Genomic DNA, 27,557 nt, shown 5'->3' with positions numbered 1-27,557 from the left:
CAGTATAATGTGGGCTATTGCTCCAAACATGCCCGTGCTACTTATGATACGTCTTTTTTTGGTCTAGAGTCAAGTATTTAGCTTCAGGTGAAAAATTGCATTCAAACACTTGATAATGTAAACTGGTTTGAGCATGACACAGGTGCTGCTTTGACTCCAGCTGAGACTCTCACAAATAAAGGTCACGCGCTCTGATTGTACCCAGATTAAAGTCATTGATGTGGCTCATGTGAGAAATAATTTTTCACGGTCCGTTTTTGAAGTCATCCGCAAAACCAGGCGACGAGGTGCGTATTTATTAGAGAAACGCCCACAGTATTTGAAAGGAGGGTGTGATATTGAAGGGCGTGCGCGCCTCCGCCTGCTGAAGTCAGCCCATGCGCGCTCCCGTGCCGTAGAGGCGAATGCGGCGCTGCAAGGAGCAGACCCCAAGACTCCAGCCCCCCTTTTCAACACGAAAATAACACTTATTCCGTTCTCTACCGGTGTCTTCTGAGGAATAACCTTCAGTGCTGACTCTGTAGGGTAAGAACAGCTTATTCGCGGTCGTGTTTGATAAAACTCGCCGGTCGAAGTGCTATTGTAGCTGTAATTTTTGCGCCTCCTTTTCTCGATGTCTCAAAATGGCGGATGCGGCCGTTGGAGAAATACTTCAGCTTCTGTTTTTTCTTCTTTAGTCGTGAATATACCGACAGCTCCACGGATGTGCGCCGTTTGAACACCGTCGCTATAAATGTAAGAAATCATCCCGCTAAGGTGTACGGTTTTAGCGGCTCGTCAGAGATCGGTGTTGTCGGCGATTCAACACGTCGTTTCATCAATGTCATGTTAGCTAGCAACAGTTGGCTAACGCCCGTGTCAACGCATACCTCTGTTTTATCACCTCTAAATGTTACGTTTAATGTTGACCCAGCCGCGTGCCGTTGTGTTTGGTTAAACACAGGAAAATGAGACAATTCAAATCATGGTTTTTGCTGCATGCCCGTTGAGAATAAGGGCGATGAAGGCTGTGTTGCAAAACCTAGTGAACGTCCTACCTAGACAGCGTATTTGAAGTCGGTTAGGATCGATAACTGTTAACCTGACATGTTAAGTATTCAAACAAGCTTCGAAATTTATTAAACACCGTGGCTGTTTCTCAAAACGTGTTGAGACGCCCGGCTCGGACAGCTTAATGTTGTTATATATTCGTGTACTCAAAAGGTTATAAAGCATAACCGATGTGTATGACAATTAAGTTCGTTTGCGTATACAACAACATGCTTTATACGTTTGCGTGTATGCTTCAATTAGAGTTGCACTGACGATTTGGACCGGTCACAAATGTAGGTCAGCTGATTCTTTGCATGCATGCAGACCCGGTACTGCTCTTGCTCACAGGGACACCGATGATCTGTCATGATGGGATGTGATTATCACTCCCGTGGTATCAGCCCAACAATGTAGACAGCAATTAATGCACTAATTTAAGGACTGATTGCTGCATTACGAACAGCATCTTGCATGCAAATGTAAGCATGTTAAAAAAGCAAGTGTATGCATGTTGCTTATCAAAGTGTGAATGCTTTGTTTGCTTTGGATGTTCTCTAATAGTTATGGTTTAAGATATCGTGCCAAGTTTGCTGTACACTCCCTCTAGTTGTTCGACGGGTATCATGGATGGTTGCTGATGATTGCAAGCATGTTATAGTTTGGATTAAGTTCACTGAACAGAATTATTAATGTGCATTAATACTGTTTGATGTTGTTGAAAGTATCCTATGCCAAATTTACCCTGTAAAGGTGGGACAGAAGCGCTTCTGAAGTGGCATTTTGGTGTCTACACATTGTTTAATGCTGCATGGAGGTGTCTCAAATGCTTATGCACACCAATTCCAACTGCATGCTTTGGGGGCTGAGGTGGCTCTGAGCTGGCATTATTTAGTCATTGTGTCTTTTAAATTTTAAGCAGGCATAGAGCAGTATTAACTCAACTGTAGCGATGCCTTGACTTTTGAGAAGGCTGCATTTATTTGAGAAAGATGCTTTTAAATAGTAATGATGTATCTGTTTAAAATACCTGTTTTGTATTCAAATATATTTAAAAATGTAATTTATTCCTGTGGTGGAAAAGCTGAATTTTTCATTAATCCAATTTATTGTTCAATGATCAGCGTAGAAAACTTGTGCTGCTTAATATTTTGGTGTAAGGTGTGATTTATATATATATATATATATATATATATATATATATATATATATATATATATATATATATATATATATATATATATATATATATATATATATATATATATATATTTAGCGCCCTTTGAATAAAGTTCAAAATAGCAGCATTTATTCTAAAATTATAAAATGACTTTACTGTCGCGTTTGATTTATTGAAAAGCGTTTTACTGAATAAAAGTGTTATAGTCTTATACCTAGCAGTGTCTAGATGAGGTTTTATTCAGAAACATTCATTTCAGTGTCTGGCATGACACTTCATGTTTTCTAATAATATGCTGCTACATTGTATATTCAGATCACATCTTTTGATCTTTTAAACTCTCTGCCGTTCAGATGAGCTGCTACTCAGCATTCTCTTAGTGGAAATGTACTGTGATCCGGTAATCATGGCAATTCCATCAAGGGAATGAGAAAAGTGATTATTAGTCCAAGCTTTATTGGCCGGCTGTCTTTACCAGCTTGCACAATTCCTCAAAGAGGGATGTTTCTTTTTGCCATCTGTCTTAAAAACTAAAGAAACTATTGAAATGACAGACTTGCAGGACTCTTTTTGTGTTTGAGATGCATGGGAAATGCTGGTAACAGATCACACTTCTATTAATCAACATTTGTATAATGTTAATCTAGTCTAGGTCCTTGTTAAATATCTCTTTATTATTTTCATACTAATAAACAAAAGGTGAAGAGCAGAACACAGCCGATTCCTGATTTCTTTGTTTCGGTCTTTGTCTTAATCACATGCTCTTGTTAGCGCTCAGCGTTGGTCTTTTTATAGCAGGAACGGATAATCACTACTGGATTGTTTTTGCCTCAGTTGTGTGGTTCGACTACACACAGACGGTTGCTAGAGACCCTCCAAACCCTTGGCTGAAATAACGCAGGGTAATTGTATGTTTGTGGAGTCCCAAAAGGCGGTTTGCAGTGACTGGGATGGAGGTGGTGTGGCATGAAGTACTGCTACTGTGGGTTTGGTTCGTTCACTGGATGTGCATCTGCAAAGAGGTCATAATGCGTTTCAGTGCCAGTGGGGATCAGTAATGCTTTCACCATGGCGACTAAAAGCTCTGATGTGTGAAAAGTAGATTTCAAGATGGTGAATCAATAACATCTTGTGTTTTTTTTTTTTTTTTTTTTTTTTTTATTTATTAATAATTGTGTTTATGTGCTGAAACGGCCAGGATTATGTTATGGCTCCATTTGGTACGGAGTGTGACTTGGGCCTGCGTGTTTGAGAATGTATAAGCTTATATCTGCAAGAGCTTATTATGCTCTTTGTCGCTTGAACTTGCGCTTTTTGACCTTAATTTAATTTTCAAAGATTAGTCCCAAAGCATGCTCTCATATGAAATTGAACTGGAGGCAACAAATATAGCGCTACTGGTAAATTGGGTCTACTTGAATTGGGTTCCCTCAGCTGCTGTTAATGTTTTGCATGGCAAAGACTGAAAGAGCTGCTATGTCATTACAGGTCCCATTTCAATAAAATGGTCAAAAGAAAGGAAGGAATGAGATGGAGGATAAAGAGCTCTTCTTGCTCTTTGCATATCATTCACATTCCTGGCATCGTCTCCTGCCGCCCTTGCTGTTAAAACACCCAGTTAAAAGGGGAAAAGAGGTCTGGTGCACATCACATGTAATGCTGCTGGGACTGGCGAACCTACTGAGACTGTCATGACATGGTGGTTTGAATACTGCTTCTCTGTATTTTTCAGTTATTATCTGAACCATTGTAATGACAGGCCTGTCAGCATATCAGAGCTTCTCTAGTCGTTCATAGTTCAAGTGGTGCTTAGGATCTGGCAATTTACAGATAAATGTTTTGCCCAGCAGGTCAATTGCTGATTAAGGCTGTTCTCTGATTCTTATTAATAATATTTGGTTTGAAAGCACGTTAACTCAAGGAGTGTCAAAATTAATCGTTGCATTGCGATGCGGACGAGAACCATTCTGCATCGATGATCAAACGAAGTAATAATCGATTATAGCCTATGATGTCATTTGCCTGCGTGCTTGTCACGTGAGTATTCAAATGCACCGTCTATTTCAAAATCTGAGCTTGGCACGTGTGCGCTAGAGACAAACTTCTCTTCTTTGGCGGCTTTGTTGCACAGAATAAACGTTGGGAGATGCGTGCACACTGCTTTCATTATTAGTTTTATACCTATATGCATTAATTTTATGTCATTTTGTAATGCAGTATGTATTGATATGAACGAAGCTCACATACTGTCAGACTTTCACGTGCGCTTTGTGCTTGTTTGTCCTGAAGCTCACGGCTGTGGTTAAATTCACTTGGATCTACTGTGTAATGACCGTGCTTCTGTTCATGTAGTAGCCTACCTCTCATTTAATTTTGGTGGCATCTCTACAAAATACAGAATTTTCAACAACCGAAATTAACAACAGTGTGATGTAATCAAATATAGGCGTGCGCTAATGCAGTGTAAAAGCATTTAAAAGTGTCCCTGAAAGATGCTACAATCATTACAAGCACCAACAGCAAAAGACCGTTCTCGTGTCTTTGAGAAGTGTGGTTGTTGCTGGTTGATGATTGAATTCATGAAATGACCATAAACGATTAGACCGTTATGTTTTCTAATACATGTATGGATTGCATGTAGCCTGTTTAGACATTGCTGCTCGAGCTCACTGTGTATCTGCTTGTTAGCCAGGGTCAAAGTCCAAATCTGCACTAAAACAGTGAGCTGCTCTGTAACATTTTCATGCATTGTTAAAAATAACATAAGAAAAGACAATAAAAATTATGATAATTATTACAACAGCTCTATTAATACATTTATTATAACAGTCACACATAGTATTAAAATTAGGATCTGTAATATTTTTAATGGTTTTAAATAATTGTCTTCTGCTCAGCAAGACTGCATTTATTTGTACAGGAAAAAATACACGCCTGATTCAAAAGGGGGTCTGAAAAATGTCTTTGTTGGTGTGTGTGTGTGTGTATGTATGTATGTGTGTGTATATATATATATATATATATATATATACTTTCTAAAGCTAGACAAAACATTAAAAGCACATTTTGGCTATTTAATTTATTCAGTGGTGAGAGAAAAAGAAAAAAATGTTTTCGTGTTCAGCCTTCAGTGCAGTGTTTCCTTTTGATCGCCTTCATCCAAGAATTTTCATTTCGGTGCCTCCCTAATATGAAATTGCTGTTAACAGTCAGATATTGATACTTAAAGCACTGACAGATACTGAAAGTGTTTTTTTCTTTTATCACTTGTAATTGCCTTTTCCTCCATTATTTCGTCTGCTTGGTAGATTTACTCGGTTCTGAACCTGTCAGATTTATGTGTGGAATGTCTCTTGAGTGTTCGGGTAAGGAATGCGGTATGCTAACCTCTTGTTCTTCATGAGTAGTCCCATAGACCCTCTGTAGCAAGATGCAGGTCTGTAAGAGGCTTAGTGTTTCCCCTCACTTGTCTCAGAGAGCACTGACTGTAATGGCTGGATTAGCTGTTTATTAATCAGGCTGTGTGTTTCCAGGATGCTATTCTGATTTCCTGAACAGCGGAGATGCTATATCATAAAGCTAGTCACTATGACTGTCTCAGTAACAAAATTGTAGTAATTTGTATCAGTCAATTTACTGATACTTGATACTGATTTCATCTTGATACTAATTATCATTTCATTTTAAAAAGTGATTTCTTATTACTGTAATTTAACAATATTTGACAGTTTACACCTGAAGGTTGCTCACCTAAAGATGTAAATTAGCTGAAAATATACTCAATGTCATAGTTGTTTAGACTCTTATTCTGAGGGCAAGCATCCACATTTTGAACTGATTCAACTTATTCAAATGGATGCAGCCCTTCAATTTAATGTCTTAAGTGAAACACCTCATGTTTGGGATAAACAAATCCATCACTGAGAGATTTCTAACAGCAAACCATTGCTTAAAATTAGGGATGCACCGATACCACTTTTTTGGAAAACGAGTACGAGTACTTGCATTTCAGTACTCGCCGATACCGAGTACTTAATAAAAACATGATTTAAATTTACAGGTAACAGCTTTAGTCATATAACAAAAAACAAAACAAAACAAGGGACTAGTTTGAAATTAAGAACATTTATTTAAAATGAAAACATGTTGTATGCAACATATTACAGAATAAATAATTGTCAAAATGTAAACAGTGACAGTGCAACTCAAGTATTTTTTTCAGTTTGTTGTAAACTCTGCCGCTTTGGACAACACATGGGGCATTAATAAACATCTTTGCTATTTAGTGCACAATATTTGAATAAACTAACAACATCCACCAACATAGAACTGTGGCAGTCAGTGCAACTGAGGTAGGAATTAATATATGTACATGTACAACATGTACTGATGTTTTAGGTATACCCCATGTCTGGAGCATTTCCTCAAACACATGCGCTATAGCCTGGCTGGTGTGCGAGCCATGGAATTGTTTCGCATGTAGTATGGCTCGTTGCGGCGTGAAACTCTCGCCTATCCACTGGGAGGTTAGGCTAATTAGCGACACGGGCTAACACTGCTTGTCCAAATATCCGTGGTGAAACTAAACGCAAAGGAGGTTTGCAGTAGGCTGTGGATATGTTTTTTTTTTTCACGGAGTCGTGTAGTTTAGGCAGCTCCGTGTCAGTCATGTAGCGGCGGCTTGGGACATCATATCTAGGCTCCAGAACATGAAGGAGACGCAGGAATCCCACATTTTCTACCTCCGAGAGTGGCTGGTCACTCAGTGCAATGTACTGATAATTGTTAAATGCGCTACCTTTGAGCCTCCTCTGACAATTTCGCTGAGCACAATTTGCAGTCCGCCTTTGTTTTGTCGCCTTCATTCACTTTGAAATAGTTCCACACGGCTGACATGTTTCGCCTCGCCTTCTACCCGCTCTGAGCTGCAGCCGGGGTCTGGGGCCGGGGCACTCGGCGCTTGTGATTAACCTACACGCCGCTCAAACATAGACTGTGGTATCGGTCCCCGGTATCGGGGGACTTTTAACGAGTACGAGTACTTTAGAAAATGTGGTATCAAGGTCGATACCAGATACCGATATCGCATCGGTATTCAGTGCATCCCTACTTAAAATACTTCGTAGTATTTTAAGCAATGGTTTGTAAAGTCCTGTAAGTGAAATAATTTGGCTGTTTTGCCCACCCGTTGTTCCATCTGTTTTATATTTACTTAAGGGAAATTTGACTTTTTAAACTATTATAAATAAATCATACTGTGACATGTATACACACAATAATACTCTTGTTGTGAAGTAGCCATCCTGACTAGATGGTGTTCTCTCTTTAGCTGAGAGAAACTCTGAGTCCTGCTTGTTGCTGTCAAACTGTATCTCACTGGAGTGCAGAAGTAGGTTGATGCTAAAATCTGGGTCAGCGGTCCCTTTTACACGTGTTCAGAGCTCCCGACAGGGGCAGCAGGAGTCCAGAACAAAATGCTCCACATGGCAGCTGATAGAGAGGAATGAATGAATGCAGGCTAGAATGAGATGTGTGCTGGGGGAAATGGAGCAGATGGAACACCTGATGAAATGTGTGTTAGCCCCCAAAGCTATCGTCACAGGAACAGGGTCACTAGCATATTTCCACTGTTGCCTTAAGCTTGTGTGACCACTACTCATCTGGACTGTGCTTATTTGCATTCTGTTTCCAACCAGGAGGTCCGTTATTGTGAATGACACATGTGTCCTTTTCCTCCACAGATGCAGGGAGCGACTGCTTGGTAGATGCCTGCAGGCTGTCAATGCGTGGTGTTCCTGGAGACTGAATTTAAGGAGAAGTGTTTGGGGTGAGCTGCTGACCACCCTGCAAGCCGGACCCGGCGTCCTATCTCTGATCTCCTGCCAAGGAGACAGCAGTTGCTGCAAACTCTACACCTGACCCCCGCCCCCACCCCGTCCCATCCCCGCCGTCGCCACCATGGTGCTGTCACAGAGGCAACGTGATGAGCTGTAAGTTTACAAACCCACACAGCAAAGACAGATGATAGAGAATACATCAGCAAATATGTGTATGTGCAACAGACATCATCATAAACCTATCTGAGAAGCGCTCATAACTCATTAAATCTTTGATCACAGTGAAGTACAGCATGGCTGCACGAGGGTGTCTGACAGCTGAAAAGATCACCAGTTCACTGTCATGATGAATCAATAAGCAGATGTCTACAGGAGGTCTAGACAAAGCCTGGACATAAATGACCCTTTTGTGTCCCATCAGGATAGCCGTCATCGTAATGTGCTTGAGAGAGATTGTAGCTGCTGTCAGGATTTTTTTTTTTTTTAAATGCAGTGAAAACAAATGCTGTTTTAATTTAGTTTGGTCTAGTTATTGAGTTGTCTTGCAGCTATATGAGGATAAATTTGGCCTGAGGTCCCAAACACAGAGTAATTAACCTTCGAACGTGCATAAGGTGAATAGATAAGAGCTTTTAATCATCAGTATGAGGTAATGAGGCAGAGATTAAAACCAGCTGAATATGTAAAGCTGTTTACCCCTCATCCATAGCGGAGTATGTGAAAAACCTAATGAAGATATTGATTTGCAGGAGCTTATCTTTTGTTATCCTAATGTGAGAAGCGTATCCAGTTTCAATTTCATTTCTGATTTTTATTTAATTCCATATTGATCATTCTGGATATATATTGGTTTGGGAACATGCTACATTTTCTCAAGGTGGAAAATCTTTCAGTTATTGCTATAAAACATACATGAGTCAGTTGGTGCTACATTACTCTGCTTGTTTCTGAGGTAAATGTCATGTTACGTGAGTGTTTACAAGCTGTTATATTGATGTCTTTCCACGGTTGAAACACTAATTGAGCGACTGCATGAGACAGAATTGTTGAGACAGTAAGTTGTACTCTTTTTATTGTTTCATGTTTACTTCATCCTGAAACTGGCATTAAAGCAGAGGAGATGATCAGTCTGTGCTTTATGGATTTTCTGTTGAAGAGTTGAATGTTACTTTTAAAGTCAAAAAATCAGGTTAACTTTCCATTCTCTGCAGCTTGAATGTTACCATGAATGTCAATAGTCTTGCTAGACTGGCAGCAAATGCTGGGCTGTTATTGTGAATGCTGGTAGAATAACAGGGGCATCTTGATGCATTACTGCTGGATTCATTAGGACAAAAGTAGAGGAGAAATGGGAGGCAGTGACAAGCTGACCGCATGCCTCAACAGTCTATTTTCCTCTTTGGCAGATTTCATACAGAGCACATGAATTGAATCTGTGTTGTTCGAGTTATTCAGGCTTTTCTCAATGCATAGAGCTCAGCTGCTAGCCATACAGAAACGATACTTGAACCCTTTCAAAATCTTTTCTTGGGGCACGCAAAGAGGTTTTGTTCACTTTGGCCCTGACTTTTAGATTAGATTTATTCATGAGCTTTGCCTGGTTAGTTTTCATTCATAGTCATATTTTCATGTTTATTTTAAATGAATTTTGTTAAACAGCAGAGTTTAACTAGCCTTCATCACATGTGTAAGTCTAAGAGTACTGCATGTTTCACAAACAAAACTGCCAGGATTCCTGGTGATGTTTATCTTGGTCATACGGAGGCACAACATCTTAAAAAGGCTATATTTAGTTACAAAATCATAATAGAGCCTCTCATACAAGAGCACATTGTGTTTATGCATTGAACCCTTTGCAGATTGAAGCCTGCAAGGGTTTGTTGTAAAAATAAACACTGTGCATTGCTCAGTAGACCTTAAGTGTTGGTATAACGGATATGTGGTTATTTATGATGGAAGGTTTGCTGTTTTCATGTTAACAGTGTCTCAGGAGTCATTGTTCTCCTAGAGCGAGAGTTTAACTCTCTCAGTGTGAGCTCATGGGTCAGGCTTCTCTCCTATATAGGAGCTAAATATTGCTGTTGACTCTACAATTGAGAGAAAATGTGCTCTAGGCCGTCTCTATTTTAATTGTAGTGCTTGTATCTTGTTATAGATCTTACCTTCTTTGGCTTTGGGATTTTATTCTAATTAAACAGATTTGCAAGTTAATTGAGAAATGCATTATCTACAAATAGCCGATGTCTAAATAATGCTCATTCTTAGCCTAGGCAGCAGTTTTAAATTCAACTCCGCACTGCAATCTCTGTTAAACAAGGTTGAGCAGGAAAAATTTAGCAAATTATGAAAAGGGACGATAGCATTTATCTACGTTTTTTTAAATAGTTCAAACTCATTTCATCATGACAGCCATGGTTTAGCTTTGTGCTGTAGGTGTGGCAGGTGTGTGCAGTAATGGTCCCTGGAGACCACCTCTCTACCTCATTCTAAAGCGTAGCTGCTTTGCCAGCCCCTGGTGAGCTCTGATGGAGCTGCCGCCAGCCAGTCAGCAGGAATCCCATCAACAGTATGGATTTAATCTGCAGACTGGCACACAGAGGAGGTGACGGCCCTTCTGCTGCTTTTAGGGGCTTCATCCATCGGCTTAGATGCTACCTCAGCATCCCTAGAGTCAGTCTAGACCTCAGACAGGGATTTATTGTATTATTGCGGAGGGTTGAAACGGGTAATTGAAATGCCAAAAATTGATGTTAAGAAAAGGTTCAAACATTAGGTGGCATTTAAATGGCAATTTTGTAGTTGTTTATGCTTAAGAGATTCCTGAGGAGGAGCCGAGCAAAGCTTTACACGCATAATACATGCATTAGTGCCACATGCAGTCAGAGATTACTGTGCCAACCACCACTCCTTCATACCGGCGAGGGGAATGTGACTGCGTAATCTAAAGCTTCCTCTCGAAAGGGTGTGGAAATCCCTTTGCTCCTGACTGCCTGCCTGCGTGTGTGTGTGTGTGCGCGTGTGTATGCGCCTGTGCATACATGAGATTGTGCCATGGCTTGGGACCTTATTTAAATGACTGTAAACAAAAACACAGCATTAGTGTTAAGACCCTGCTCTGCAAGTCGTCTTAGGGGGTGTGGCCTCTCCGGAGCTTCCCAAATCTCATTAACGCTTCTGTGAAAGAGTCTGTGCGCGTGTATGTGAGACAGCTGGCTCAAACCTCCCATGCTGTGCGCACACACACTCACATCCAATTGCTTGTGCCCTTTACGTACACTAACTCAAGGTCTGCCATCTCTGAATTGCCTGAACATGAAGCATTTGCAATTAACCTACATTCATCGCATCACTAAAATAAGATCTGTATGCTTTATTTTACCAGTTACTTGACTTTCTCTCTCTGTAGTGGCAAATTTTTCAAGGTATTACAATGTAGCATTGAATGATTTTCAGAATAGACATTTAAGATGTTTCTATGCTGCTACTTGAATGTTTAATGTATTTAAAAGTATACAGGTCGAGCATACTGTATACTGTACACACACCAACGCAATTTTTGTAACAGTGTGTACTTTATACAGTCAGGTCATATGCGCATTGATTTTTTTACATTTTTCCAAACAAATTGAAGATTGCATCAACACACTCACATTGTAAGTACTTGTGAGTGAGAGGGTATGAGACCGCTAAGCTTTGGTTTAGAAGAGTTCAAAAATGTTATCAATCATGACTTGACAGGGAAAAATGTGTGCACAACTTCAAATGGAGTACACTTTGAAAGGCTATGCGTTCAACTGTACAATGTATACTTAGGGCTTTAGTTAGTAGTGAAGTTTGGTTGCTAGGGTGTTTACTATCAATATTTTTTTTTTTTTTTTTTTTTGTGCATCCATTATAATCATGGATTTTGTTACAAGTTCCCTTTTTGGTTTTCCTCTTTATGTCTTTGTTAGTCATCAGTTCTCAAAGAGACTCATTATTTCATCCATACTACAGCACACTGGATAGGTCAAACAATGTTAGATGTTCTGTGATTCCTGCATTATGTCTTTAGGTTCACTACTTTGAGTCATTGGTTTTGGGAGCTCATTTGTTCTGGTTAGACACTGAGTGAAAAGGTTTATCCGACTGGTTCTTACTGGAAACCTGTGTAAAGTCCACTTGGATGCTCAGAACACATTGTGTGTGCTTACTCAGCAGAAACACAGCAACCTCTGCTCAGGTGCCTTTTGTCAGGGAATAATCAGCTCTGCTGTAGAATCCCTAGATAGAGCTGCACAGAGAGAGTGCTGGCTTTGATGAAAGCCACTTTCTGTCGGCCATGTTGTTTCATGTACAGGATAGCTGCAGGAGAGATCAGACTCCTTTTTCTTTTTGTACAAAGGTTACCATCTCCCAAAGCCTGCAAAGGGACTTCTGCAGTCATGTGATGCTGTGCTCTGATACACGATGGCAGCTGGATAATAAGCAAAGCAAATCCACACGCCAGAGGCAGTCAGACAAGATATACCCACAGGGGCTCATCGCAGACTGATAAGACAGTGTTTGTTTACCGAGGAGTGATGCGCAGGGTTTGTGGAGTCGATGTGGGAGGGGTATGGGATGCTGTCTGGCTGGCAGTGGTGATGTGGATCCGGAAGCAAGCACTTAGCGGAAATGATGTTAGAGCGGGATGACTCTTCTTCAGAACGAATGAGGTAATGCTCCTCGCCTCTTCTCCTGCAGCCGCTCTCTCATGCTCACTTTACACATCTTGCACACATACTGCCACCGCCCTACTTTAGATTTACAGCTGCAGATTCAGTCATGTGGTCCTAAAACATACTGTGATTAAATTTACTGTTACGAAAGTTATGAAATCCATTTTATTTGCCTCCAATTCCATGTTCCAAAATTTTATGGATTCCATTTTTAATGTTTTAATTAATAAAATTTGAATTACCAAAAAGGAAGTGTTCTATTGAAGCCTTAATTTTGCAGTTTTAAGGATGTATTAAAGTGGTAGACCCCTACGAAAATGATTTTTGGTTTTTGGAGGTGGAGTTAGCTCATATAGTTGGTAGATGCTGTTAACACCACAATGAATGCTTTAGCATCTAAATGCCTACATTTTCCTATTTTATATTTTGTACTACATGTATTTGCTAATGTCTGCCCACAAGCAGTTTTCCGAGCAGACAGCCTTTTCTTTATTATAATTAGCAGATTCTTTATCCTATTTCCATGGAACTCTGGTAAATGGAAGTTATGCAAGCCCCGAACAAACAGATCAACTTTTTCAGGCCTGTAACAAAACCATCTATATCATAAACAAAATTCAAAGACAGTTGGATTCATAAAGAAACTCTTGCACTGACGCATAGCTTTTGAAAGCTGACAACAAAGCAATTGTATTCTCCTTCCCAACATCATAGAAACTGGCCATGGTGGCATGAAAATCAGCCCTGATCATATTTCAACTCGATATGAAGCAAAGGAGCCACTGAAGCATGCTGCCTTGTTTGTTTGAGAGAGAAATGAGCTGTAATTGTTTAGGTACAAAAACCGTTTGATGTAATTTCATCTCACTCTAACTAAACATAAATGATTTTTCCCTTACTATTACCTTATTCGATCTAGCTGATGTTTAATTAATTACCAAAAGCAGTATACAGTTATTGAAATCAGCGGACTCCTTTGCGAAGTCAAGGGCACATGAAGATGAGACACATGTATACTTTAAATAGCAATCTTTTGCGGTTTAATATTCAGACACACAGTAGTTCAAGTTGTGTTTTTATATGTGGCACAATGTTTGATTTATTCAGTTAAATTATATTCTGTTATGTTATTTAGTAAAATTCCATTGTGACTGAATTTCTTGATTCTGTCCCAAAAATCTTATGGCCTTATTTACCTGGCTGTTGTTACATTTTATGAAGAAGGTTGTTGTTTAGTTTTTTCATGTTGCAAAAAACCTGATGTGTTATCCTAGGTACTTACTGCGTTTGAACATTCAGATGTTCCCATGTCACCCAAAAATGCTGACTAGGGATGCAGATCTGCTGGTTGTTAGACAGTTGTTAGTTTGAGGAAGCCCTCTATTAATGAAGAGTTTCTTTTGTTCCTTGTTTTCAGCATCTCTGCCCACTCAGGTCCATCACTGCTTCGCTTCTTTGCCTTCTCCTCGGTTTCCATGGAGACCAGCCCAAAGCTATGAGCACTCATTTGTTTGTTCACAATGTTTTCTTTTTCTCGCTGTATTCAGAACTACATGTCCTTTCTTACAAGCCAGAGCTGGAAGGGTTTTTAAAGCTTGGAAAGTTTTTTTTTTTTTTTTTTTTTTTTTTTGATTGCGACTCCGCAAATAGCAAGATTCCCAAAAATTGCTATTGTTGCTGGCTATAATCGTAATCTTGGCTTTGAATGATGTTTCCAGCAGTGGGTAGGCAGGTGTATGAGGACTAGCATGAGACGGGGGAGATCTGGGGGTCTAAATGTCATGGCACTTTACCTCATAATGGGAGCTAATTGAAGGCAATTTGTTATTGGTAGGAGACACAATCTTAGTTTTTGTCTGTCAACACATCATCCAAGATGAATCGCCGGAACGTAGTATTCTGGCCATCTTAATTCTAAAGAGCTTCAAAAAGATTTTCCGCTTTGAGGACTATAGCTACTGTGGTCACATACAGACTGCAGTTAAATGTAGTTGTCTCTTGTCTTCATTGTAGTTCATCTTGCTGTTTTTAAATGCTTCAAAGAAGCTTATAAGCATGTATTTGCATTTGCTGTTTAATGATCTTCACGATAGCTGTTCTATTATTGTCTGTAAATGATGTTTGTTTTGCAAAAAGACTTATCCTAACAGCAAGTCCCTTTTAAACTTTCAAAGACTTCATTGAATGAGCAAGCTTTCATACTTTGCAGCCAGAAAGAGTGATTTAATTGTGGTATAATACAAAAGGCAGTTAAAAAATGTTATAATTTTGAATTTGGTATGATTACTGAATGTTTTGACCTATTGTCATCCACAACAGCAGTGCAGTAGCAAAACATGGCTTTGCTTGTCATCGCCAGTCTTGTATAACAATGTAGACACAGCACACTAATTCAGGGTATTCTCTCTTGCATTTAACTGCAGTTGTCAGTCCCAAAACTTTCCAGAATGTACATTTCCATAATCATCACAGTTTTGTTTTTGCTGAACGGCTGTTTGACTCACAAAGACGCATTGTTGTTCGGCTGTGTCTTTTAGGAAGCTATCTGTCGAGCATGTCCCACTGAAAGCAGAGTCGAGTCTCTCTCTCACACACACACGCGCGCACACACACGTTCCCTCCAGCATGAAGCAGTGTGTAGTTCATTCCTGCCGCCTGTCACATGAGAGATAACCTCACGCTGACCTTGGCTTTAATCAGAACACCCTCACTGTCACAGGCTGCAGTAGATATGGTGTTAGAACTCGGTCACTTCATTGTCTGCTCTGTAGTGAACTGGCCCATCCACCAAATACATACTGTATATATAATCCTATCATTTTTCTCTAACCATGCCACACCCAGAGTTTTCCCACTGCCTGTGTGTGCTGTTAGACTCTTTGTTGTCTGGACTATAGATATTTTAATTCCTTTTATCCATCTTGATTTTGATCTTGATTTAAGAGTACATGTGAACAATGCGGCTGTCTCGTGGAAACAGCATTTCCATATTGGGCTGCTTGTTCTCTCATGGCTGTGGATCCTTCTGCCATCACAATGCCAGGAAGAGTTTGGACAGCAGAGTGGCGTCTTTGACAGCCTTCTTTTGTCTTCACTATCGCCACTATCAATGAATATCTTCCGCTCACCACAGTCTTGCTGACTCCTCAGCAGCTCAAAATGTGTTGAAAACAGAGGTGGCAGCTTCCTTTTAAACTGACACATTCCTTCCCTGTTTAAGTATGAAGCATTTTTTTAAATTTTCTTGTGAATGTGCTCACATTGTATTTTAGCTGGAAATATTTTTTTTCCTGACATGTTTTATTGAAATTGCAGATCTTTTGCTTCAGTCATTCCCAATGGTGTGTGTGTGTGTGTGTGTGTGTGTGTGTCTTACGTCAACGTGTGTGTGTGTGTATATATACTTCTAATTAATTAATACAAGTAGTAGTACGCAATTCCTTTATAATACAAGTAATTTACCAATAATGCTTTCTTTCTGGTTTTGATTGATCCAGACATGCTAATCCAACAAATTACCTCCATAAATGTCTTTTAAGGACACATCTTTGGACACACTTTCTTCTTATCAAGGCTGATTCTCCATGTATGCCTAAGCAGTTTTCCATAAGTAGCTATTTTGTCTACCATAATGAAATTCCAGTGTACCAATGAATATCTGCTCAGACATGCATGTTCTTTTAGTTGTCGAAAGCACTTACTACAGCTCTTTTTTTTTTTTTTTTTTTTTTTTATCCACAATCATAAAGCCTGGTTATCAAGAGAACTAATTAGCCTTTTCTTTGTTTTTCAGAAACCGAGCGATAGCTGATTACCTTCGTTCCAATGGATATGAAGAGGCATATTCAGTTTTCAAAAAGGAGGCGGAATTAGACATGGTAAGTGTGGGAACCCCCCTCCATTTTAAACCCCAGTCAAACCAATATTTCTTAATTTGAAGTATTCCCCATTTAATTGGCGCCTCTGTGTGAGGTTGTGACTGACGGCACACGTGCTGAATTAAGGCAGTGCAGAGATAATTATGATGTGTGGCAGATGTAAAACTCGACGCTCCCTCTTGTCTCAAAGATGGTTCATGCTGATAAAGGGACATACTAAATGGTGTCTCTCCATTATCACAGGGAAGACCAGGAGAATTACTCAAATTCAGCAGAAAATACCTTGCTGTATTATGCCATCTGGAAATGCAAGAGCTTGTCACACTTGTTTGAAAACACTCCTGCTTGGACAGAAGATTAACGGTTTATTTCCTCTGTACAGGGAAGAAAGAGCATGAATTATTGATCAGATTTGTGAACAGAGGGGTGGTCTGTGGTGTTAAAAGCTATCTTTAATTAACCAGAATGCTATTAACACAGCCTCATTTAGCAGAAGAGATTTCATCATCGATCCTTCCAGCTGTTAAGATGTTCTGAGTGGTGGCAGGGGTTTGTGACTTTAGGCATAACTGTAGATGAAAAGTGGCTCTCTGAGGGCTGGAGGAAGCTGATGGACTGTCAGACGGCAGTGATTAGAGCCTGGCATGGCTGATAGGACTGGTATTTAGCCATTGGCCAACACACATAGCAGAGGGTCCAGGCAGATGGTGGATCAGTCCTCTGCAGAGGCTTTAACTGCCCTTCTCCCTCAGAGATGCATGACATGACCCCTCGCACTTCACTTCTCTTCACACAGACAGCACCTGTTCTTCTGGACACCTCTGATATTTCTCCAGAAGAGCCTCTCTTCTTTTATTCTCTTTGTCTGCGCCAGAGTTTTTTCAATACCCATAGATCTGGGAGCTGCTTGATGCTTTAGCATTTTTGATGGTTGGAGAACAGTCTAGAGAAAGCCATGTGTACATTTCTGCATGTTGCTTTCTGGCTGAGACTGTGAGATTGCATTTTGGATTGGAAATGCTATGTTTTATTCTTGTTATATCTCAGAATTGGACTTAAAGAGTTAATGGGTGGAGTTGTAAGTGTGTGTGTGTGTGTATATGTAATGTAATATAGGTTAATATAATGAATTATAATTAGGGCTGCACAATATTGAGGAAAAAAAAACTTGCATTGCGATAAAGAGAGGGGAGAAATCATAAGATGACTTGAATAGCTCGATTTAAAAAAAATAAATCAATGCTTGGGGTGATATTTGTAGGTGATCAGCATAGGAAATAAACAAAACACAAGCATAGATATAGAAAATGAAAATATGTGAATGAAATATGAAAAAAAAAAACTGTGCTAACAGTATTCTTGTACAGAAATTGAATAAAATGTAAAATAACACTATGTTATTTTAAAATGTAACACATAGTATATCCTGAATAAATTAAATTGCATAAATTTGTTGACGCTATATAGCTTTATAGGGTACTTGCAGAGAAATGCATTTGGACAAATCCCTGCCAGTAAACAGACCCTCATTCTAATTATGACAGACTGACACAAAGTACAAATCATTGGCTACGGTCACTTTGTTGTGTCCAGTGTATACAGTCTTCAGGGCAGTTCACGTGAAAACCGCCAGCCGCACATCTTTCTCCTCCTTTCCACAGTGTTCGGGAGCTTGTGCTTTCAGTAGCATCCATTATTTCTAAACAATCACTTTTTCTTTTTCTTGACAATGCGGAAGGTACAGAGGATAAAATGGATTTCAGGCATATAATTTTTAAATGTAAAAATCTACCAAATTTAATTAAAACTAGGTATCTCTGTACAGTGGTCACATCCGTGTAGATGTAGTATTGTAACTTATTTATTCATATAAAACGTAAGATATTGGACACCCCATTAGGGGTACTGTATTTGTTATTTTTTACTATTAATGTTTTTGATTTAGAGGAAATTAGTGGGAATAAATTCTCTCATTTTGAGGTCTAGTGAGTGCCAGGCACCCTAAAGTTAATTTTTCACAGTGCTGTGTTTATGTAATTGTAATCTTGGTAAGCTCTTTGTCTGCCAGAGATTAACCCATGTGAAGGGATTTAGAGGGAATTTACAGTTGGCACTGGGGTGATAGGTGTATGCCTCCTCCTTTGCTTAAGGCTGTATGTAATTCTTGTGCCTTTTTATTTATTTTTTTAATGATTTTTAAGGTGTAATGTTTTTGTCATCTTTTGTCACCAGAATGAGGAATTGGATAAGAAGTATGCGGGTCTACTGGAAAAGAAATGGACTTCAGTCATCAGATTACAGAAAAAGGTTTGTGCATTTCATATTTAATGCAAATCCTATTAAGAACCATGGAGGCAGCCTTGAGTCATTGACTATTCATGCTCTGAAATGCCGAATTTTAGGGTTAAAAATGCTGCATTTCAACTGCAGCTGTAAATCCAAATCCACAAATGTCACTTTCATTCATGCGATTTGATGTCTGTAATGATGAGTCTTACCTAACTATTATGCCTTCTGCTAGGTGATGGAATTAGAATCAAAACTGAATGAGGCAAAAGAAGAGATTACTTTAGGTGGACCAGTTGGACAGAAGCGAGACCCCAAAGAATGGATTCCCCGTCCTCCTGAGAGATACGCCTGAGCGGTCACAGGAGTCCTGTCACCAGAGTCATTTTCCATCCTGTTTTCAGCGTCATAGTTTCTGCCTCAGAGGACGAACGATAAAGGTGAGGTCTTCTGTGTCTTTTGTGGTTTATTAAAATCTCTCATAGCCTCCAAAACTGATCTTGCATTTCTGATGGATTTGATGTGATAAATCATCATTTACAGTGTGAAAATAGCCCCTCAAATTTTGGCTCACCTGCCTTGCTGCCTGACATAATTATAGTGCTGTCTTGAATGAGCTGGAAATGTGACTGCAGGCAGCCATTGTACTCTCTCTGCTGCTTTGGTTATACAGGGGCTCATGAGACGCACAAAAAACACAGGTCCGCACAAGCAGTGTGGCATTCCCATTGTAATAAGCCCTATTTCTGGTTGCCTGCCGCTCATAATCGTGCCCAGCAACCGCATACACAACCTCATTGACGCTTGCAAAAGGACAGATACAAATTGAGTCTAAACCACTTAAGGATGTTTTTGGTGGGTAACATTTTTTTTTTTTTTTTTTTTTTTTTTTTTTTAAACGGTCAAGAAATGTTTTATTCTTTAGATCAGACAAATAATTTGGATGTAAAATATATGCAGGTTTTCCCCCTCTTTTATGTTCTGTTTTATTTGGTATCAGTTGTACAAAAGGTTCTTCCATTCTTTTTTTTTTTTTTTTTTTTTTTTTTTTTTTATAGAACGCTTGCTTTTTTTGGAGTGATTCATGTAATGCCGGCAGCTATGGCCACCAACCTGTCTGTGCCCTCCTCCTGTGCCCTAGTTTTGTACTCTGTGCTGTTAAACCCTTCCCTAAAATCTCGAGTCCTCGCCATCTTAGCATGGGCACCCCTTCAACATTACAGCTTGAGCTGGTCCAGTTATATTCTGTGCCATTCTCTCCATCCACATATCCAGAGCTAATTGTCAGGAAGCCTGAAGCTGTGCAACCAGATGCTTTTTTTTTCACACCTTGCTCAGTGTAATGTAAATGTGGCAAGACGTCTGTGGCAGAACATTTTCTTCTTTTTATGTTAATCAGCAGTTTGACAGCTACTTGAAAAGACATCTCTGCTTCTGCTTAGCCTGGTTATTGAATCAGTCAAATGGTTTGCAGTTCAGTGTGTGTGTGTGTTATAACTGTGATATTTTATACATGCACATGTACATTTGACATGCATTCAAACATGCAGTCATATGTTGCCACAGTTTGTCTGAAATATCAACGCTCTAGTCTAAAAATAAGACCTATATGTTCATGCAGCATTGCATAGTCGATTTTTAGAATATAATAGTTTTTTCATTTCCCATGGATATGTACAGTTTTTCATTATTTGTTAAATTCATTAATTCAGATATCACCACAGGTTTGTAAAAAGCCATTGTGAAAAGCTGTGAAGAGAAGGGGGATGGGGGCATAACTCTCTGCCATCCAGCCACTAATTCACATGACAATTCAGTTACATGCACAAATGTTTTATCAGACTTATAAAAACGTACATAGATAAGTACATTAATAGTTATATAATATTTTTTATGTTTACTAAATCTCTGTACATGCTATACATTTCTACTGTTGAGGCATAAGTTCAGTTGAATCATTAAAAAAACTAAATCATTTGTCATTAATTTAGGTAAAATAGCATTTAATTACAGAATTAGCTTTTTTTTTTTTTTTTTTTTTATTATCTGCCTTTTGTATGAAAATAATTATTGCCACAATGGTATCAGCCAAAATGCTGGCTTTGGTTTGCTGTGGTCCTACAGTTTTGTTGTTGTCAAGGTGAGCAAGTTGATGATCAGGCACATGCAGACAGATCAATGAGGGCAGATATAAGTAGAATACTCTATATAATAGTATTGCAGTCTCAGCAACATGGGTGAAGCTTACGTGGCTTGACTAACCCAGGTGTGCCACATCAGGCTTTTTGTGTGCCTGTTTTTGTCAGAACACGGCCGGTTGGGTTCAGTCTCCTCTTTGGAAGCAGGAGACAGATAAGCAGGTGGAAGGGGCTTCTGTCACTGGCCCCTGTGCCGCAGACAGAGCTTATCCCTGTGTGTCTGCCGCCTAGAAACTGCTGAAACCTGATCTTCACATTAAGCCCTGAGGCTGTTTATCATACTGCTGCATCCAGGCGAACAAGCTGATAACATTCGCCTCACTTGACAGAAATGCTTTAATGATAAAGAAAATGATGAAAAACTGAATTTCAGGGAAAACATGATGTCAAAATATTCAGCCACAGTTTTTGCTTGGAGTGTGGTAGATACTGTAAGGTTAATATGGGAAGAAATTCTGATAATTCTTTCTTGAGGCAGATAAAGTCTGAATGAAATATATTAATTATATCCAGAGGGCAATCTGAATGTTAGTTTTAAAAGCTGACTGCCAGACAAATGTTATACTGAAAATATGTATAATAGCATCTACAAGCCCAGACCTGTCTTTTATGCCAAACAGGTTAATGGCTTTTTTATTATTATTATTGAAGAAGAGATTGAGCTTGTGTTTTGTGCCTTATCCAGGTATGGGACTATGAAACGGGCGACTTTGAGCGGACCCTAAAGGGCCACACAGACTCTGTGCAGGACATCTCCTTTGATCATACTGGAAAGCTGCTAGCCTCCTGTTCAGCGGACATGACCATTAAGCTGTGGGACTTCCAGGGCTTCGAGTGTATCAGGACAATGCACGGTGAGCGTGGTGTCATATGTTGTCATTGGTTCTGGGAACTGTTAGGAGCGAAGGGGCGTCTCAGGGGGGAGTAGAGTGTCAGGAGGCAGGTGTTGAATGCAGCTCATTAATGTGCCAGCTTGCCAACAAATCCATAAGAGATTCTTCCTTTATTAGAAGCCATCCTTTAACACATTTTCTCAAATATTACTATGTTGTTCATTGATGTTTTTATAATACTTTTTATAATCGTTTTAATGTTTAAATCACTTTGGATAATATAAAAAATACCTATCAATGCATTATGGTTCATGGACCGCTTTCACAGACTGCGATATTTCAACAGTCATCAGCTTTGTAAATCATGAAAATCTTTGACTTCTACTTATGAGAAACACGGAAGTGTGAATATTTTATATACATTTCTTAAGATTTATTTTTTGATCGCTTAGTCTCTTTTCCCCTCACTCTCACGAAAGATCCTGTTCTTGCTCTCAGAATGTGTTCCATGTTTAAAATCCTAATTTCTTTGTACGTTTATATTCTGAAGTGTGAGCCTTCAGGCTTTTCTAATGGGAGATCACACCACAAGTGAATTAGCATTTTGTCTTAAGGGTTCTGTATTATGTCAACATATCTTCCCCTGTTAGATGGGTAGTTAACACTGTAAGTGTCAAGAAACCCCCTGTTTCAGCTCGGTCACGTCCTCATCACAGTTTTGGAAAAGCAAAAAAACTGCCGGTGTGAAAAGCTGTGAAGAGAAGGGGGATGGGGGCATAACTCTCTGCCATCCAGCCACTATTTCTCATAGCAGTTCAGTTTCATGCGAAAAAATGCACAAATATTTTATTAGATTTATCTGCGTTTACACTGTGCATCAAAATACATGTGTGCTTTTGCAATGATTCTGGACCGCAATGATGGATTGTGTGCCCGCTGTGTTGATTTGGAGTCATTTTTTTAGACAAAAATGAATCAATGTTTTTCAAGAGTTTTCCTCAAGTCATTTTTTAATCCATATAAAAAATGCATAAATCCTGAGTGGTAATAATCCAAATAATGCGTGTGCCAGCTTGTAATATCCACAAATCCAAAGGCTCGTAATTTACACCCATCACTAAAGCTGGCATGTTGCCCTGAGACTAGGGTAGACTGTTCTAGCGCAGATTTGAAGAGGTGGCAAAGGAACCCCCCTTCCTTCTGTTTGCAAGTCCCCTTCTGCTCACGCTCTCCCTCGCCCGTCTCGCTACGTGGGTCGGCTGCTTTAGAGGAAGATTAGGAGATTTGGACAGCAGTTTAATTATCCTCTTCGAGACGAGATAACATTTTACGGTTCTCCCCCCATATTTAAGACTGCTTTTTTTTTTTTTTTTCTAGGCTACTTAGTTTCATCATCTATTCAAGAGCTTAAAAATGGCGTCCTATGTAATTAGCTCATCTCTTTCCCCGCACACTGCGAGAACAAAAAGCAGCCCAAGGCAAATTAGCAGCATCTTATTCTCCATTAAATTGTTCAATATGTTTCAAAGCTTAAGCACTCATTGTAAAATGTTAATGTGCATGACTGTTTGATTTGTGTGGTGGAACTGTGTTTATTATGTACTGAATTGAAACATGAATTCAATGTATCCATCTCAGACATTGGTGGTTCTTTAGATGACTCTTTCAGGGCAGTCTGAAATATTTTACACCTAATTTTGTGCTTTATTTTTTCAGGCATGACCATAATGTTTCATCTGTAGCTATTATGCCCAATGGAGATCATATAGTTTCTGCCTCAAGAGATAAAACCATTAAAATGTGGGAGGTGGCCACTGGGTAAGTCATTGAGCCAGGTTTCTTAAAATGTATATATTGGTTAAAAGGCCAAAAAAGTTTGTTGTTTTCAGATTAATGTACTAACCATAGGCTGCTCCAACATAGCAGGCCTTTTAGTTACTGTATTGAGTTTCTTCAGCTGAAAAACACCTGTGTAAATGTTGAACAAAGCATTTTTTCGTGTTGTAATGGAAACCTCTGATATGACTTGCAAACTCTTTTGAGATGTGAATTTGCAAACATTTATACTAGAAATGTTCCTGAATCTGCTAAATGTGGTGAAATCTGTGTTTGTTGGCATTGCAATACAGGTACTGTGTCAAAACATTCACCGGTCACAGAGAGTGGGTTCGCATGGTGCGCCCAACCAAGACGGGACCCTGATCGCTAGTAGTTCTAATGACCAGACGGTGCGTGTTTTTGGGTGGTGGCCACAAAAGAATGCAAGGCAGAGCTACGTGAGCATGAGCATGTTGTGGAGTGCATTTCTTGGGCCCCTGAAAGCGCCCATCCTACCATCCTTGAGGCAACTGGCTCAGAGGTGAGAGCAAAAAAACATTTCTAATGGCAGGCATCTTTTTATTTTCTGTAATTTTTTTATTCCTTTTGAAACCGCTTGCATTAACAGTTCTTTTCAGTGAACCCACTACACTCTTGCCAGTAAACAATTGCCCTTTATTTGCTCACAAAACTGTACCTTAATGCTGAATTGTAGCATTGATTATTGTATATGAAAATCATACGTGTTATTCTTTTACTGTTGTACTTTTTTGGTCCATCACTGGTTATTGATAAGAGTAACACATAATGTGCAGAGTTCCTGAAAGAGGTTATAAGAAACCGGCTTTTAGATGCTAATACAGGTCAACACATTTTTGCCCACTTCTGTTAACTTTGCATATAAAAAAACAAAAAGGTTTGAATCAATGGATCTTTGTTTGTGTAGATAATCAATGTATTATCTTTTGTCCAGATGTTTGGAGATTTTTATTGGTTTCTTCTGTGCTGTGCCCTTTAAACACATTTTGATAGCTCCTTTTGATTTCTATCTAAATTTGTCATGTACAACGCTTTGAAATAGTCTGTGAATTGACATAGGTGGTATTGGCTAATGGCCTAAGGTGAAGAAAGTACCATTTAAATTTTTTTCGTGCTAGTCTTATGATCAACCGTGTCTAATTTCATCTTTATCTGATGAAGCATTAGCCCTCCTAGCATGTGGAACAGAGCCTTTAACCCCCACAGTAATTTCTATTGTTATGTAGAGGAAACTTTCTCCTGTGTTTAAAAAAAAATGAACACATTTAGTCAGCCGCTCTTTTCTTGTCAAACCTGTTCAGGTGAAATTAAAACAATCTCTTGACACCAGTAACACCGTCACAGATGTTAATTACAAAGCCCTGTGTATGTCATTACAGCAGCTGTCTAAAGGTACAAATGTGTGCCTGAACACACTTGCCTGAGCACGCCAACCTCTCAGCAAGAGCAATTTTGTTTTTAATGTGTCTCTTCGCACTCTCCCCACCCCCCCTCACCAAAGCAGAGTTGGCCTTTATGGAGGGGGAATAATAGAAAAGGCCTTGAATGTAATGATTGTCCATTCTTCACAGAGCTATCTAAATACATTATCACCCAAACACCTCTGCTCTTGCTATATCCCCCTTTTCATTGACTGCACAAGATGTGTAATGGCTGAGTAGTCTATTTTCAGGTGTGGTATCAAAAGGACCATCATTCATTAGAGTGCTGTTGTGACTGGATATCTGCGCCTCTGCTAGAGTCTCTGCTGTCTCTAATGATGCTATTTGTATTGCATCAGTCTTAAAAAGCTGTTTGTGTAACCTTGTTATGGGATAAAGACTTGCCCATAAACTATTGTATTTTTCTAGGAAAAACATAAATATTTATCTATTCACACACTTGTTATATATCAGTGTTGGGGAAGCTGCTGTGATGCAATTTTTTTGACACAAAAACAATGGTTTCAGAATGAATCTTTTCAGTGAGATAACAGGATAAAACATAAAGTGACACTAAATGTAACTAGAAAGTAGAAATATTTTCGCTGTTGTTGTTTTTTTCTGCCAGACCAAGAAGAGCGGGAAACCTGGTCCTTTCCTGTTGTCTGGTTCCAGAGACAAGACTATCAAGATGTGGGATGTGAGCACTGGCATGTGCCTTATGACACTGGTAAGTCAAGTTAGTAAAATTGCTTTGCAGAATGTGACTTCATGAAAAGATTGACGCTTTTGGCCAAATCTGAAACATTTTGGTTGGTCTTCAGGTTGGCCACGATAACTGGGTCCGTGGGGTTCTTGTGCACCCTGGAGGAAAGTTCATCGTGAGCTGTGCTGATGACAAGACTTTGAGGATCTGGGACTACAAAAACAAGCGCTGCATGAAGACCTTGAGTGCCCATGAACATTTTGTCACCTCTCTGGGTAAGTGGTCGTATAAACATCCATTGGTTTCTAAAATGCATATCAGATGTTTGTTGACCAAGTAAGGGTAAAGATGCCTTTTAGAAGTGTACACAGCACATCCTCGCTTCCCTAAAAAGTGATTTCTCAGGTTAAGATCAATTTAGTTACTCTACAAAGAGAGTCCTGTCAGCCGTTGGCAGCAGTGTGCAGAGAGGACGCTGAACCCTCCAGTCTTTAAACTGCCTGAGTCCAGATCTTTTAGTGGATCAAGGCACTGTAGCTCTCTAGAGATGCTTGATGTTATTCAGCCAGCTCCCCTGTAGGCTCATGTGAAGCTTCAAACTTGCTTTTAAAAGCACTTCAGTATACAGCACTAGTCTTCCAGACTATTGATTTGAAGCTATGGTTTTGGTGCATTCGTTTGAGGCTTCAGGTCTCTTGACAGCGGTTGAGCTTGTGAATCCTGCTATTTGAAGTGTTTTATGTACCTTTTTAAAAGTTGAAATGTGTCATTTCTGTGGCATGAGCGTCATCAAATGGAACTGGTGCAATCTGCATTTACAATGTTTGCCCTCTTCTTCCATTGGTCAAATGAATAGGTAACCCTTACCCTAATCTCATGCCATTGGCTTATCTTGGCTGAGCTAATGCTGCCATGTTGGACTGATTACGTGTAAAAATGTAAATTTTTACACAGTGTCTTTTATTATATCAAGCAATATCTTTGGCTTTTTTATCAGTTATGTGATAAATTGCTAGAATTAGGCAGCACAAAGAACGACAGAAACAGTTGATATTGGTCGATCACTAATCTTTGTATAATATCTGAGTTCATATCAGTGATCCTAAATTACTGCCTCTCATCTCTACAGATTTCCACAAATCGGCTCCATACGTCGTCACCGGGAGCGTAGATCAAACAGTAAAAGTGTGGGAGTGTCGCTGATCGTACCCACAGGACCCTTCACAACACCTACATGCTCCCCTCCACCCCACCCCCCCGGACCCATTCCACTTCCTCCTCAGCTTCCTCCTGCTCTTCTGGATGCACTTGAACACCACGGTTATCACCCACCAAGCTCCGGTTCAATAACATGTCCTTTTATGTAAATTATTCTGGATGTAGATCGAGCTATTAAATGGAGAAAAAAAAAAAAAGTATTCTTGCATGGTGAATCCAAAACTGTATACTGTAAATTTACATAATGTTGTCTAGAAGTACCATAGGTTTAACACAGGCTGATCTTTCACTCAGCCTGACCTACCGGAAGGCAGAAGCTGACTGGGTTAAATGTAGGGCACTAAACTGATAATTTAATGACAGTGTCTGATTTATTTTGTCTATAATTTTTTTTTAATTATATTTAGTTTTTTT

The 27,557-nt window shown here is 39.4% G+C and overlaps 1 pseudogene; it reads left to right on the top strand.

The window, feature by feature from the left end:
- The first annotated feature begins 348 nt into the window (after nt 1-348).
- On the top strand, nt 349-27,340 carry LOC122359530 (annotated as a pseudogene).
- The last annotated feature ends 217 nt before the right edge of the window (nt 27,341-27,557 follow it).

Source organism: Puntigrus tetrazona, chromosome 15, assembly GCF_018831695.1.
Source record: "Puntigrus tetrazona isolate hp1 chromosome 15, ASM1883169v1, whole genome shotgun sequence".
NCBI lineage: Eukaryota > Metazoa > Chordata > Actinopteri > Cypriniformes > Cyprinidae > Puntigrus > Puntigrus tetrazona.
Note: the sequence above shows the minus strand (reverse complement) of the source record. Positions and strands in the feature narration are given on the sequence as shown.